Here is a 16,805-nt window from a genome sequence, read left to right as displayed (position 1 = left end):
CTCTCCCCAAATGCAATCATCTTCAGACTTCTAGAACAGGCTAGAAACTTCTCATGGGCAGGGACCAGATACATTTATCCTTAAATCCTCAACACTTGGCACAACTTAGAGCACAGTGGATACATAACTATCAATTAACCTTGAATACAAGGGAAGAAACAGACTCTTCAATTTTAGGCTTCCTCATAGAATCTAGTAATAAAAGGCAATTAAGTTGAAAAAGTGCTACAGATGGAGGCTGAAGGCAATGTAGAGACCATGAACTATTTTACCATCCCAAACAATCCTTCCTGAGAATTGCTGCTGTGAGATGCTTGCTTTTGCTGGGGGGTGGGAGGGGAGGCATGTTCACGATGGTTTCCAAAAATTTACTGCTTTACAAGGAGTAACAACTTACAAGGGACACAAATTTGTCAGGTGGATGTTTACATAAGATCCCACGTAATCACCACTGTTAGTCTCAAGATCCTCAGCAGAAAGCTTCTGTACTTCATGTGAACTAGCCTGAAGAACAGGCTGAAAGAGACAGAGGAGGTTAAAGTTAAGGCAGGGCTGCTGGTATCACCAGACTCTCTTTTCAGTTACCCCAAATAACACTGATTTCTTTCTGTGGCCAGGTGCAAAAAAACAAAACAAAACTAAATACTCCTGCTCCTATTCTATACCAAGTGCTGCAACTCTGGTTCCCTGCCTACCCCCACTTCCAGAAGGTTTGCCACTGTAAGAAAGCAGAGGCTCTGGAGTCACATACAGCTATGTAAAATTTCAGTTTTCCCATTTTACTGATTAGGTGACTCTGAACAAGCTACTTATGTGTGCCTCAGTTTCCACATCTGCAAAATGGAGATAATTACTCAGAGACTTGGGAAGATTAAAAAGAGAATTCCTGAAGAGCCTGATAATTGAGATGCCTAAAATATTTAGCTCCCTCTCGTCCCATTTAGATTCTTTATATATATATGACCCCTCCATAATGTTTAAACTTAAACATGACAGTGTTTCAGGAAAAACTGGGTAGTTCTGATATGCCTTTTTGTCACACTGGCTATATATATAGCAGGCATGAAGTAATGTTTATGTTTATAAGCCTACAACATGTTGGACTGTGTTTATGGGAGGAAGAAACTGAAATTATGGCAGCAGGACTGCCTTCAGCTCCATGGGATGAAAGACCTCAGGCTCAGAAACTGGCACTACAGAGATTTTTTTTTTGCTTTCTCTTAAAGTTTTTGTTTTGAAGACACAAAGTTCTTAAGGATGCCTGAGGGACCAGGAGATGCTTCTAGAGCTGAGGGGAGAGTTATAAGAAATTAAACAGGAAAGTTTCAGTTAAGAAAGACAAAAGGGGTTGGGTTAAGGAGCTGGCAAGTTCCTAAGAGTACAGTAGAGTTAGTGGGAATAAGATTACATGAAAGTAAGAAATAGGTGAATGGAGTTGAGAGGATATGGAAAAAAAATAATTGAGCAAAAAAGAGTCACAGGTTGTGGGGGTGGGGGGAAAAAAGAGAGGTGAGAGGAGGATATAAATGACATGGGCGGAACTTTAAACCACTATGCGACAGCTACAGCAGAGTCAAACCAAAGATTTAACCAATTCAATGTTCTGTTCTAAATAACAGCTCCAAGAAATGTTTTACTATGGAAAAAAGCAGTGGCCATGGTGCATTTTTATATAACTAACCTAACTCAATACTTGCCATATAATGCAAAGTGATGTTTAATGAATTGGATTATTATTGGGAAACCACAAGCCTCACTTATTCATTCCACAAATACTTCCTGAGTACCTCTAAAGTATCAGGTATTGCAGCAGGTGTTGGGGACACAGCAGTGAATACAATGGGGAAGAAAATCCATGCCCTCTTACTAATATGTTAAATGGTGATAAGAGCTGTACAGAAAAATCATTCAGGAAAGGGAAACAGGATGGACTGAGAGAGAGAGTACTACATTTTAAGTTGTGTGAGCAGGAGAGCCTCACTGAAGATGACATATAAATAATGACCTGAAGTAATTGACAAATTCCTCAATAACTTCCTAGTACAGGTACACCTTGTTTTGTTACACTTTGCTTTATTGTGCCTCACAGATGCTGCATTTTTTACGAATTGAATGTTTGTGACAACCCTGTATTGAGCCCATCTATCAGCATATTTTCTCTACAGCATTTGCTCACTTCGTCTCTGTGTTACATTTTCGTAATTCTTACAATAGTTCAACTTTCTCATCATTGTATTTGTTAGGTGATCTGTGATCTGTTTTTTTGTTCTTTTTAAGACAGAGGGTATTTTATTCACACCCATCAGAGAAATGGACAAGTCAGGTCTGTAACACACCACCATGCTTTAAAAAGCACAGGTCAGTAATTGCACATGAGTACACATGCCACATACAAAGTAAATGACCAGAACATGACTTTTCAATGTTTAAAGCAGAATAAGTTTCCCTGTAAAAGAGCACCTTTGTGACATTTTAACTTAAGTATTCCTCTCCTTCAACAGAATCCTTACCCACCTCCTCATAATCCTTCTAGGGCAGCCATGTCCTACTGGGCCTCAGAAAATTCTCCTTCTTCCATGTCCTCACCCATGTACCAGTGAACAAAGGCATGCTTGGCATATATCAGGCCAAACTCGTGGTGTAGGAGAGCCCAAGCCTCTGCAGTGGCCATGGTGCCACTCAATATGCACACAACTCACTGTACTTTGGCCACATCTCCACCAGGCACCACAATGGGAGGCTGTAATTAAAGCCAAGTTTGAGGTCAGTGGGGCACCAGTCGCAATGGCAGCACTGACATTTTTGGGAACCAAGTCACTGGCATGACAGGCAGAAGCCATGTATTTACCATAGCAAGGGTCACATTTCACCACCTGGTTGGCTGGCTCAAAGCAAGCCCTGGTGATCTCTGCTACAAAAAGCTGTTTATGGCAGCTTTCTCAGCAGAGGTGACAAGGGCATATATGGCCAGAGGGAAGCTTATGTGGGGATAAGGCCCTAGGTTGGTCTGGAATTCTGTCAGATTAGCATTCAGGGCTCCATCAAACCTGAAGGAAGCAATGATGGGGATACAGTTTGACTCATCGATCTATTCAGGTTAGTATAGGTTGGGTGCTCAATATTGAGGTTTCTACAACAGACGTCATAGACGGCCTCAGTGTCTACCATGAAGGCACAATCAGAGTGCTCCAGAGTGGTGTGGTTGATGAGAACGGCATTGTAGGGCTCAACTAAAGCTATGGAAACTTGGGGGGCTGGGTGGATGGACTCCTTGCTATAATCAACAGAGAGACATTCCATCAGTAGGAGTGAACCCAGAACTAGTTCCCCTACCAAAGACACCCTGAAGACCTGTGCACTGGTTGGCCAATTTCCAAATTTGGTCCAAAACAAGGTCAATAATCTCTTTGCCAGTGGTGTAGTGCCCATAGTTATTGGCAGCATCTTCCTTGCCTGTGAAGAGCTGTTCAGGGTGGAAGAGCTGGTGGTAGGTGCCAGCATGAACTTCACCAATAACATGGATTCCAGGTCTACAGACACTGCCTTAGACATATGCTTGCCAGCTCCCTCCTCACTGAAGAAGGTGCTGAGGGAGTCATCTTCTCCCCCAGTGGTGTTGTCACTTGGTATTCGGCTGGATGCTGTGTTCCAGGCAGGAGAGCTCCCAGGAGGCACCGCCAATAGGATACTAGCCTGGCCAACACGGACAGAGATGCACTCATGCATGGTTGCTACTCTGCAGCTGTCAAGCAGATGTCAGAGAGGAAGAGGAGAGGATGCTTCTTCCAGCATGACTCTTAGGTGGTCAATGTAAGAGAACCTGCCTGTGATCTTTGATGCTACTACTGTAATTGTTCCCGGGCACCATGAACCACACCCGTGTAAGATGGTGAACTTAACTGATGAATGTTGTGTGTTGTGACTACTCCACCAACCAGGTGTTTCCCTGTCTCCCTCTCCTTAGGCCTCCCTATTCCTTAAGACATAAAATATGAAATCAGGCCAATTAATAACCATACAACAGTCTCTAAGTGTTCAAGTGAAAGGAATAGTCACATGCCTCTCCCTTTAAATAAAAAACTAGGTATGATTAAGCTTAGTGAGAAAGTCATGTTGAAAACCGATAGGCCCAAAACTAGACCTCTTATACCAGTTATCCAAGTTGTAAAAAGTTCTTTTCAAAGGAAAATTTCCTTTTCCCAAACAAAAAAGTTCCTTTTTCAAAGGAAAAGTTCTTGATGGAAATGAAAAGTGCTACTCCAGTGAACACAGGAATGATAAGAAAGTGAAACAGCCTTGCTGCTGACACGGAGACAGTTTTAGCAGTCTGGATGGAAGATCAAAACAGCCACAACATTCCCTTAAGTCAAACCTAATCCAGAGCAAGGCCCCAACTCTCTCCAGTTCTGTGGAGACTGAGAGAGGTGATCAAGCAGTAGAAGACTGAAGCTAGGAGAGGTTGGGTCATGAGATCTGAAGAAAAAAGCTGTCTCCAAACATAAAAAAACAAGGTGAAGCAGCAAGTGCTGATGTAGAAGCTGTAGCGAGTTATCCAGATAACAGTAAAATAATTAATGAAAGTAGCAACACTAAACATCAGATTTGCAGTGTAGATAAAACAGTCTTATATTGGAAGAAGTCATCTAGGACTCTCATAACTAAAGAGAAGTCAATGCCAAAGCTTCAAAGGATAGGCTGACTCTCATGCGGTGCTAATGCAGCTGGTGTCTCTAGTGGAAGCCAATGCTCATTCACTGTCCCGAAAATCCTTGGGCCTTAAAAATTATGCCAAATCTACTCTGTCCATGTTATAAATGAAACAACAAAGCCTCAGAGACAGCACATCTGTTTACAACATAGTTTACTGAGTCTTTTAAGCCCACTGTTGAGACCACTGCTTGGAAAAAAAGATTCTTTTCAAAATATCACTACTCATTGGCAATGCATCTGGTCACCCGAGAGCACAGAAAGAGATGGGCAATGAGATTAACGTTGTTTTCCTGCCTGATAACACATCTATTCTGCAGCCTGTGGATAAAAGGGTGAATTTGACTTTCAAGTCTTAGTATTTAAAAAAGACATTTCATACGGCTAAGGCTATAGCTGCCATAGATAGTGATTTCCTCTGATGGTTCTGGGCAAAGTAAATTGAAAACCTCCTGGAAAGAATTCGCCATTCTAAATGCCATTAAGAACATCTGTGATTACAGAAAGAAATCAAAGTATCAATATTAACAGTTATTTGGAAGAGACTGACTCCAACCCTTATGGATGACTTTGAGGGCTTTGACTTCAATGGAGGAAGTCGCTGTAGATGTGGTGGAAATAGTAAGAGAACTAGAACTGGAAGTGGACTGAAGATGTGACTGAGCTGCTGCAATCTCAAGATAAAACTTCACTGGATGAGGAGTTGCTTCTTACAGATGTGCAAAGAAAGTGGTCTCTAGGGATGGAGTCTTCTCCTGGTGAATATGCTGTCAGGATTGTTGAAATGACAACACAGGATTTAGAATATTACATAAACTTGGTGATAAAACAGTAGCATGGTTGAGAGGATTGACTTTAATTTGAAAAGACATTCTACTATGGGTAAAATGCTACCAAACAGCATCACATGCTACAGACAAACTGTTCATGAAAGAAAGAGTCAATCAATTCAGTAAGTTTCATTGCTGTCTTATTTTAAGAAATGGCCTCAGCCACCCAACCTTCAGCAACTACCACCTTCATCAGTCAGCAGCCGTCAACATCGAGACAAGACCCTCCACCAGCAAACAGATTACAACTTGCTGAAAGCTCAGTTTACGGTCAGCATTTTTTAGCAATAAAGTGTTTCTATTTTATGAATTTTCTGGATTTGTCCATAAGCAAACTTCATTGAAAAACTGATGCCAAAATAGGAGATCACTGTTTTAGACCTTAAAATAATTACATTTTCTTAGTAGATTAACTAGAATTATTGAACTGATAAAGCTTTCTATGATATAACACAAATTCAGGAAGTTGTGTGGACTATTAGTGTTGCATTTCATTCACAGAATGCCCCTCTGTGAGTCTAGCCTTCCCTCCTGTTTGCTGGCACAACACTGTTAACAATCCACACACAGAACCACCACCCAAGCATGGCTGAAAACCCCAGTAATCTTGCAGAAACTTGGATACTTTACACCCATAAAATAAAAATTTGGACTCTGAATCAGCCATTTCTGTGTTTTTTTCTTTTCCCCTTCCACAAAGGGATGTAGTAAATCTCTAGCCAAAGGCATGTCGATCCTTTCATAAGACCAGCCTATCCTGATCTCTAAGGCAACACCCCTAGCAAGCAGCATGTGATTGGACAAGTGGCACCAACTTCCAGCATCCATAATGTTTAAATAAGTCATGTATATGTGTTTTTAGACATACGCTATCAGACATTTAAGAGACTACACTATAAATACAACTTTTTTTCATGCACTAGGAAGTAAACAAATTCATTTGACTCACTTTATTGTGATCTATGCTTTATTCAAGTGGTCTGGAACTGAACCTGCACTATCTTTGAGGGATGCCTGTGATATAGTTCCTCCAGTCCTAACAGAAGCAAAATAAAAAGTGACACTTCCAAAGACACTAAAAATAAAAACTACACTAAAGTATTTTCATGACTGGTCACTGAAATAATGTTTATCAAATGTGCTGCTCAGTTCTCAAATATCTAAAGATGAGGTGTCCAATACTGTGGTCACTAGCTACATATGATTATTAAGATCTGTATTAACATTTAATATGTTTATATTAAATACAATCTGTAATTCAGCTTCTCAATTGTACTAGCCACATTTCAGGTGCTCAGTGGCCACACATGGATACCGCACTGTGTAATGCAGATATAGAACATTTCTATCACTGCAGAAAGTTCTATTGGACATGCTGAACCTGAAGGATTTTCAAAACACACTCAAAAGTCTTCCAGTAAAAACAAAATTGAGTTATTGCAAAGCACTAAGTCCATGTTTCATCAGCATGTGGTGTCAACCTTCATGGCACCAACTACTAAAGGCAGTATATATATTCTGAAGGAAGCTTGACAATTAAAAAGTTTTTTTATATAGTACAAACTGCTGAATTATTTATACTTTCTTTAGCAACTGAATTACTACTTCTTTTTCTAGTGACACTCAAAGTCTTTGACTAGCAATAATAATTAAAAGCCTAAGGAAGAAGAATAGTTTTATTTCAATTTAAAGATCTACTGAGTGAAATAAGCCAGGCGGAGGAAGACAAGCACCAAATGATTTCCCTCATTTGTGGAGTATAACAACGAAGCAAAACTGAAGGAACAAAATAGCAGCAGACTCACAGACTCCAAGAAGGAATTAGTGGTTACCAAAGGGGAGGAGTGTGGGAGGGCAGGTGGGGAGGGAGGGAGAAGGGGACTGAGGGGTATTATGTTTAGTACACATGGTGTGGGGGATCCCGGGGAAAACAGTGTAGCACAGAGAAGGCACATAGTGGACCTGTGGCATCTTGCTGCACTGATGGACAGTTGACTGCATTGAGGTATGGGTGAGGACTTGATAGTATGGGTAAATGTAGTAACCATTGTTTTTTCATGTCAAAGCTTCGTAAGAGTGTGCATCAATAATACCTTAATAAAAAAAAAATCTACTGAGAATTACATCCATTTAATATTCTTCCTACTCCAAAGAGTACTTTTCATGAGCTAAAGATAGATTTTATGAGTTACAGTGAAAGTGACTGAGGAGTCGTAATCTTAAAAACCACAATATTCATAAAAACGAAGTCGCAACTGGCCAGAATTAAGGAACCAGAAGGTATCAATGATGTGTAGAAACTAGTCAGAAATCAAGGAGCTGCCCATCAAAGGGTTTTGAAACATGTTAAATGTTCCCGAGTAGAGTGGCATTCATTGCTGGTGACTCAGAGAGATTAATTATTAGCCACTGCCACTTCTTCCCTTCCTTCTCTCTTTCCTAATTTAGTTTGACTCATCTAGCGCTCAATTTTATATAAGTGAGTGAGGATGAAAATCTAAATTACCAACATATCCAGTGGGAATACAGTAAATGTCTGATAATAGCTATAACATTGGTAAGTCATAAAAAGAATTCTAACATGGAATCTTCTTAAACGCTTTTTTCTTTTCTAGTACATGTGTGGGAGACTATGCCTCCATCTTCTACTAAATAAAAATTCTGAGTAATGATCAGTGGTTACACTACGAAGTCAACAGTAATTCCTGCAGAAGAACCAAAAAGGGTAATACAAAATGGTGTTTCCATTGAAACCTGCTCCAGCTGGTGACTCAAATGCACTTTATTATTTGTTTTCCATGTATGAAATATCCATCTCTTTTATGCCATTCCCTTCCCTTAAAACCCTCAAACTTCACAACCACAGAACCTAGGAGATGAAACACAGAGAGGGGAATAAAGGTCACGTATGTCATTTCTAAATTCACGAAGTTTGGATTGCCCATCCCCTTCTTTCTAATGGTTAAAAAAAAGGTAACATGAAACACATTAGGAAAACAACCTAGTGAGGTCAGAGAAAACACGGACAGCCGTGCCTTTGCTCACCTGTCTATGATGAAGCAAATAGCTCAATCCTAGTTTAACCTTTCTAAAGAGCTTATCTTCGTTAGTGCTACGGAGACTGTAAAAATGTAGTCAACAATAAAACCTTTCAAGATGCAAACCTGATTATTGATTTTTCAGCCTAAAAATAATTTTTTTTATTGAAGAGGCCCTAAATTAAACAGGATCTAATTAACTATTAAACACTGTACCATATTCACCTTGTTGCCAGGCCTAGGCACCAAGAGTCTTCAGAATACGACCTATCGTAAAATCTAAGGAAGAGCTGAGAACCAGTTTGTCATGTTGACTTGTGGTGAATGAAAAGGAAAAAGATAAAGGGATGAAATGATTCTTCTGGGATTTAGTCATTTGGGGCAAAAAGTCTTCTAAATCTTATAAACTTAAATTTATAAATCTTCCTGGTATGACAAAATCTGTTTGTGGAACACAACTTTCAAATTTGATGCCTCCTATGTGAGCTTAGGGCAATAATAATTTCTTTCTTAGCTTCCTTTGGTTTTGTCCCTTTCTAATCTATTCTCAACAGTGGTGCCACAGTGATTTTTAAACACACATTTGATAGTGTTCTTCGCAGCTTACAAAAAATCCTTCAAGACCTGACCTACCTTTCTATTTAGCCTCTTTTCTCACTGCTCTCCCGTACCTGCTCTTTAGTCCTAGGTCTAGTCTTCAGTCCTATTGAACCACTCGGGGTTCCTAAATTATGACATATTCTCCCAGGTCTGTCTATATATATGCATTTGCTATTGTAGTTCTCTGGAAAGTCTTCTCCCTCCCCACATTCTCTAATCTAACTAAGTCCTACTCCTTCAAAATTCAGTTTATGTGTCACTTCCTCTAGGAAGCCTTCTTTAAACATCAGGCACCCATCTTCTGTGCTCCCAAGTCACTTTGAATATACCTCTACATATGGGGTACATATCAGTATCATTTTAATTATCTGCTTACTTATCTATCTTTCCTACATTCTTTGAAAATAGAAATTGTCTTTATATCCTCAGCAAATAACACACTGCTCAGCATGTAGTAGGAATTCAATTAATAATTGAAAAAAATGGAGGAAAGCAAAGAGAGATTAGGATCTTTCACTAATTGAGCCTACAGGTGTCTCAGTTTAAGGAGTGTTTATGTTGGGAAAAGTGCCAGGCCTGCCTATAATAAATTACTGAACAATATCATTACAAAAAGGAAAGAAAAACACAGGCATAATTGAGATTATCTTGCAAGCTATGGATTACATGTTATTACAAATTCACTTCCGTAGATGCTTACAGGAACGCTGTCCTTTAAATAGAGTTGCTTTTAGAAATATAAAAAAACTGACTAAAAAAATAGCCCTGCTTTTCTTCTATTTTCTGAGAGAAACACAAAAACTAGCAGTGCCAACAGTTTTTAATCATTCAAAGCTGATTTCTGGTCTCTGCTGTTTCTTCCCTTCACTCCTGTTTCCTGGTTTGTGATTATTTCACATAATTAAGTTTTCACCAAAAAAACATAACATAAATAAAATATAACTAAATTCAAAATAATCTATTCTGTTCCATATGAACATCTTTAACAAAAGATATTGTGAAAAAGTAATCTTAGAAAAAACAAACTAAGTTCAATCTCTTTTCATTCCTTATCCCCATTCTCTATGAATAATAACCACTAACATTAACTGAACATGTAATGCCAGGGACTACTGTGCTTTACATTTATTAAATTCTTATAACAAATATAAAACAAGGATAATATTTATCGTTCCACTTAATAGATGAAGAAACTCACACAATGGTGAACTTGTTCAAGGAGTTCAAAGCTAATAAATGGCAAAGTTAAGGTTCATATCTAAGTAATCTGGATGTGAATCTCTTCCATTACTAACTAATACACTGTACATTGAATCCACATACTTCCTAGATGTTTAAATAATGACACATATTTTATTAAGGTATCATTGGTATATACTCTTATGAAGGTTTCACACAAAAAAACATTGTGGTTACTAGATTAACCCATATTATCAAGTCCCCCCCATACCCCATTGCAGTCACTGTCCATCAGTGTAGTAAGATGCCACAGAGTCACTACTTGTCTTCTCCGTACTACACTCTCTTCCCCGTGACCTCCCCCTACACCATGTGTACTAATCATAATACCCCTCAATCCCCTTCTCCCTCCCTCCCCACTCATCCTCCCCCACCCCTTTCCCTTTGGTAACCGGTAGTCCCTTCTTGGAGTCTGTGAGTCAGCTGCTGTTTTGTTCCTTCAGTTTTGCTTCGTTGTTACACTCCACAAATGAGGGAAATCATTTGTTACTTGAAGGACATATATTTTTAACCTAGGAAGTACTACTTTAACAAAAGTAAAATTCAGGCACAGAACAGTTATGCCAACATGACAATGTTAAGAAAGAAAGACATTTATTTTCTTAGCTCTTCCCTGATATTTCCAGTAAGACAGACCACCAACAAGAATGATGCTTCTTATGTCAAAATCTATTTTAAAAGGAATTTCTTAGAAAATAAAGGTGTAAAATAAAAAAAAGTTGGCTCTTTAGGACAGACATTTCTACTCCTCCTTCTCAAACTACTAAATCTACAACAAAAATATTCCAGCCCCAGTGTCTCATGAGAAATTCAAATTATTGAAGCACAGGATCACAATACCTTTAAGCCAACATTTACATTTCTGGGGGCACCATTATTAGCAATGTAAAAGTATGTTTCATCATCATGTATGTCTATTTATACTCTTCAAGGTAGTTAAGAAGCCTCTATTTTTCCTATTTCCACATGTTTATCAAATTCTCCTGTTGGACACAAAAACAACAAAACAAAAAAACTCTCCTTAAAGAAATCACTGCTAGACTGTTCTAGCAGTCTACAGATACAGAAAAGCAAGTATGTATCTATATAAGCAGGTTTTGCTTTTATAACTTCCTAAGTGCAAGTCACGCTGAATAACATAGCATGAAACTCCAGTAACAATTATTTTTATCTGAATAAAAACACTCATTCCTTCTACCTTGCATTAACAGTTCTTAATCTCTGAAAGCTGAAACTATATCTTACTTATTTTTTTTCCTTCATGGCAGTAGGGCAGTGTGCCAACAAAAATTTACTGAATGAAGTAATGACTCAGCCAATCATCTATCCATTCACCTTTTCACCTTTTGGATGGGGTTAGAGTATGTAGTTGAGTATGACAAGCACACACCTTTAGTATTACACCAAGCTCCTCATTTTAGCAAGAATGTCTTCTCTTTGGTGCCACTTTTTTCTCTTACTACTTAAGACATAATTCTTAAGGGTTCTTGCTATTCAAGCTCAATTGATTAATGAGCTCCAATCTTAAGAGTGAAAGACTGACCTCTAGGGGGGAAAATGAACAAAGTACTACAGTATTTATGTTCCCTACGGAGATAATAGAAGAAAAACAGAAGACCTAAATTCATCAAAGGAAACTTAAATATGGAATTTAAAAATATTTAAGTAATCAGGTCAAATGTATTTAATCTTAAATGCAGTGGAAAAAAGGAAAGCTGTGACTACAGACTACAATTTCTTCTGAAGGCATTATGGCTACAAACAGATAAACACTGGTTTAATGAGAAAAAACAAAACACACATTTATCATTGAGGAATTGAAGGCCATCAGTACCATTCCACAAGTAGTCCATTATGCTACTATCACTTTCTTTAATGGAAGCCTTCATTATGGGGAGTGTGTATGCACGTACAAGTGTATGTGTTTTAGATGTCATTGATGTCTTTCAAATTTTCAGTTATTTTCAAATTGCTATTTTGTAAAAACGATTCTGCTTTTAAGTCAAGTCAAAACTCTACCATGAAAGGTCCTTTTTAACACAATAGAACCCTGAGGAGGCACAAGAAGCCAATCCTGAGGTTGTTTTGAAACTAATGGTTCACTGACTAAGAGGAAGTGTTCATGCAAGTTTCATTAACAACTTTTAAATCTCATTGACCTTACTTAACCTGAATTTGTAACAAAGTTAAGGAAAACCACTTTTTAATTAAAGAAATTTATCGCTTAATAATAAAATATAAGAATTTAAAGACCTTTAAAGTTTTTTTGTTTAATAAAAGTAATACACTTAGAAAAAGTAATATACACTTTTAAATGGGACTATGCCATAATCACTGTGCTGTGCATAATGCCCTTTCTCAAGGTTATTTCTCTAGGTAAATAGCCACCAAAAGTTTGAAAAAGTAGAATAATGAAGAGATATTATTTTAGATCTTAAAATATGACTATAATAATAGACACAAAGTAGAACTGGTGTAAAAACTGACAGATGGTTCAAAAGAGCAGAACATACAGTCCAGTCCAAAAATAAACAATTGAGACTTTAGAAAACTTAGCTTGACCAAAATGGCATCATATATCAGCAAAAAAGGGCAGGAAGTTAACTACTTAACTACATTTTTTTTGAACTTACATTTTATATTCACTTTGTCAAATATCAAAACAAATATAAAATTATTTAATTAAAACGGCATCAAATCTATATAATACATAACAAATGACAATAATTTCCAACTTCTTGAAACAACACACCTATAGCAAATTCTAGTTTCATCATATAGGTTATGAACTTAAAATTGTTCCTAGGTATTTTATTATTTGGTTATTATTGTAAGTGACTTTAAATTCCTTTAGATTTCTGATATAATTTATTATATACTTGTATATGTACATTTTAAATGATTTTCCCCCCTTTTTCTTTTTTCTTAATTAAGGTGTCATTGATATACTTATGAAGGTTTCATAAGAAAAACAATGTGGATATTACCTTCACCATTATCGAGTTCCCCCCAATACCCCATTGCAGTCCCTTGTCCATCAGTGTAGTAAGATGCCACAGAGTCCCTATTTGTCTTCTCTGAGCTACACTGTCTTCCCCGTGACCTCATACACACCATGTGCACCAATCATGATATTCCCACATCCCCTTCACCCTCACTCCCCACCCACCCTCCTCCTCCCCTCCCCTTTGGTAACCACTAGTCCCTTCTTGGAGTCTGTGAGTCTGCTGCTATTTTGTTCATTCACTTTTGCTTCATTGTTATACTCCACAAATGTGTGAAATCATTTGGTATTTCTTTATCTGCCTGACTTATTTCACTGAGCATAATATCCTCTATCTCCATCCATGTTGTTGCAAATGGTAGGATGTTTCTTTCTTATGGCTGAATAGTATTCCATTGTGTATATGTACCACATCTTCTTTATCCATTCATCTACTGATATAGACACTTAGGTTGCTTCCATTTTTTGGCTATTGTAATAAACATAGGGGTGCACATGTCTTTTTGAATCTGAGAAGTTGTTTTCTTTGGGTAAATGCCTAGGAGTGGAATTCCTTTGTCAAATGGTATTTCTATTTTTAGTTTTTTGAGGAACTTCTATATTGCTTTTCACAATGGTTGAACTAGTTTACATTCCCACCAGCAGTATAGAAGGGTTCCCCTTTCTCCACATCCTCGCCAGAATTTGTTCCTAGTCTTTTCTATGTTGCCCATCCTAACTAGTGTCAGGTGATATCTCATTGTGGTTTTAATTTGCATTTCCCCGACAATTAGCAATGTGGAGCATCTTTTCATGTGCCTGTTGGCTATCTGAATTTCTTCTTTGGAGAAGTGTCTGTTCATATCCTCCACCCAATTTTTAATAGGGTTATTTGCTTTTTGGGTGTTGAGGCATGTGAGTTCTTTATGTATTTTGGATGTTAACCCTTGTCAGATATATCATTTACAAATATATTCTCCCATACTGTAGGGCCCCTTTTTGTTCTGCTGCTGGTGTCCTTCGCTGTACAGAAGCTTTTTTAGTTTGATGTAGTCCCACTTATTTTTTATTTTGTTTCCTTTGCCTAAGGAGATATGCCCAGGAAAAAGTTGCTCATGCTTACATTTAAGAGATTTTTGCCTATGTTTTCTTCTAAGAGTTTTATGGTTTCATGACTTACATTCAGGTCTTTGATCCATTTTGAGTTTACTTTTGTGTATGGAGTTAAACAATAATCCAGTTTCATTCTCCTACATGTAATTGTCCAGTTTACCCAGCACCAGCTGTTGAAGAGGCAGTCCTTTCCCCATTGTATATAAATGGCTCCTTTATCGTATATTCATTGACGACATATACATGGGTTTATATCTGGGCTCTCTATTCTGTTTCATTGATCTATGGGACTCTTCTTGTGCCAGTACCATACTGTTTTGATTACTGTAGCTTTGTAGTATAGCTTGAGGCCAGGGAGTGTAATACCCCCAGCTTTGTTTTTCTTTCTCAGGATTGCTTTGGCTATTTGGGGTCTTCTGTGGTTCCAAATGACTTTTAGAACTATTTGTTTCCAGTTCATTGCTGACTGCTGTTGGTATTTTCATGGGGATTGCACTGAATCTCAAAATTGCTCTGGTTGGGAAGGATGGTCATTTTGAAAATATCAATTCTTCCTATCCATGAGCATGGGATAGATTTTCATTTAATTGTGTCTTCTTTAGTTCCTCTCATGAGTGTGTTATAGTTTTCAGAGTACAGATCTTTCTCTTCCTTGGTTAGGTTTATTCCTAGGTATTTTCTTCTTTTTGATGCAATTGTAGAGTTGTTTTCCTGATTTCTCTTTCTGCTAATTCGTTGTTAGTACATAGGAACTCAACAGATTTCTGGGTATTACTTTGGTATCCTGCAACTTTGCTAAATCCAGTTATTAGTTCTAATAGTTTTTTGGGGGGTCTTTAGGGTTTTCTATGTATATCATGTCATCTGCAAACAGTGATGGTTTAACTTCTTCCTTACTAATTTGGATGTCTTATCTGTTTGTGTTGTCTGATTGCCATGACTAGGGCCTCCAGTACTATGCTGAATAAAAGTGATTAGAGTGGGCATCCTTGTCTTGTTCCTGATCTTAGGAAAAGTTTTCAGCTTTTCATCATTAAAGATGTTAGCTGTGGGCTTGTCTCATATGACTTTTATTATGTTCATGTACCTACCCTCTATGCCCATTTTCTTGAGGGTTTTTATTACAAATGGATGTTAGATTTGGCAAATGCTTTTTCAGCATCTATTGAGACAATCATGTGGTTTTCATCCTTCTTTTTGTTAATGTGGGATATGATGTTGATCGATTTATGATTATTGTACTATCCTTGCATCCCTGGAATAAATCCCACTTGGTTGTGATGGATTGTAATTCAGTCTTGCTAATATTTTGTTGCATATTTTTGCATCTATGTTCATCAGGGATATTGGTCTATAATATTCTTCTTTTGTAGTGTCTTTGCCTGGTATTGGTATTAGAGTGATGCTGCCCTCATAAATGAATTTGGAAGTATTCCCTCCTCTTCTACATTTTGGAATACTTTAAGCAGGATGGGTATTATCTCTTTGAATGTTTGGTAGAATTCAGCTGTGAAGCCATCAGGTCCTGGTGTTTTGTTTCTTGGGAGTTCTTTGATTACCAATTCAATTTCATTGATGGTAACAGGTCTGTTCAGGTTTTCTGTTTCTTCTGGGTCAGTCTTGGAAGGTTGTATTTTTCTAGGAATTTGTCCATTTCTTCTAGGTTGTCCTATTTATTGACATACAATTTTTCATAGTATTCTCTAAGAATTTTTTATATTTCTATGGCATCCATTGTGACTATTCCTTCTTCATTTCTGGTTTTGTTTATTTGTGTACTCTTTTTTTCTTGGCAAGTGTGCCTAGGGGTTTATCTATTTTGTTTATTTACTTAAAGAAACAGCTCTCAGTTTCACTAATTTTTTATATTGTTTTATTCTTCTCTATACTATTTGTTTCTGCTCTGATCTTTATTATGTCCTTCCTTCTACTAACTTTGGGCTTCATTTGTTCTTATTCTAGTTTCTTTAATTGTGAGTTTAGACTGCTTATTTGGGATTGTTCTTGTTTCTTGAGGTAAGCCTGTATTGCTGTGTACATCCCTCTCAGAATGGCCTTCACAGCATCCCACAAATATTAGACTGTGGCTTTTTTCATTTGTCTCCATGTATTGCTTGATTTCTGTTTTAATTTGGTCATTGCTCCATTGATTATTTAGAAGAATGATGTTTAGCCTTCTCCTGTTGGTAGGCTTTTTTTTTTTGGTCATATAATTTATTTATAGTTTCATACCACTGTGGTCTGAGAAGCTGATTGATACAATTTAAGTCTGTTTTAATTTGTTAAGGCTCTTTT

The 16,805-nt window shown here is 37.6% G+C and overlaps 1 protein-coding gene and 1 pseudogene across 1 annotated transcript in view; both read right to left on the bottom strand.

Moving 5' to 3' along the window:
* The window catches only part of LOC118927129 (mediator of RNA polymerase II transcription subunit 18), a 183,417-nt gene that overhangs the window by 49,009 nt on the left and 117,603 nt on the right, over nt 1-16,805 (bottom strand). The gene's annotated exons all lie outside the window — the stretch shown is intronic.
* LOC118926873 (tubulin alpha-1B chain-like) lies at nt 2,038-4,183 on the bottom strand (annotated as a pseudogene).

This window comes from Manis pentadactyla, chromosome 4 (assembly GCF_030020395.1).
Source record: "Manis pentadactyla isolate mManPen7 chromosome 4, mManPen7.hap1, whole genome shotgun sequence".
In the NCBI taxonomy this organism is placed as follows: domain Eukaryota; kingdom Metazoa; phylum Chordata; class Mammalia; order Pholidota; family Manidae; genus Manis; species Manis pentadactyla.
Note: the sequence above shows the minus strand (reverse complement) of the source record. Positions and strands in the feature narration are given on the sequence as shown.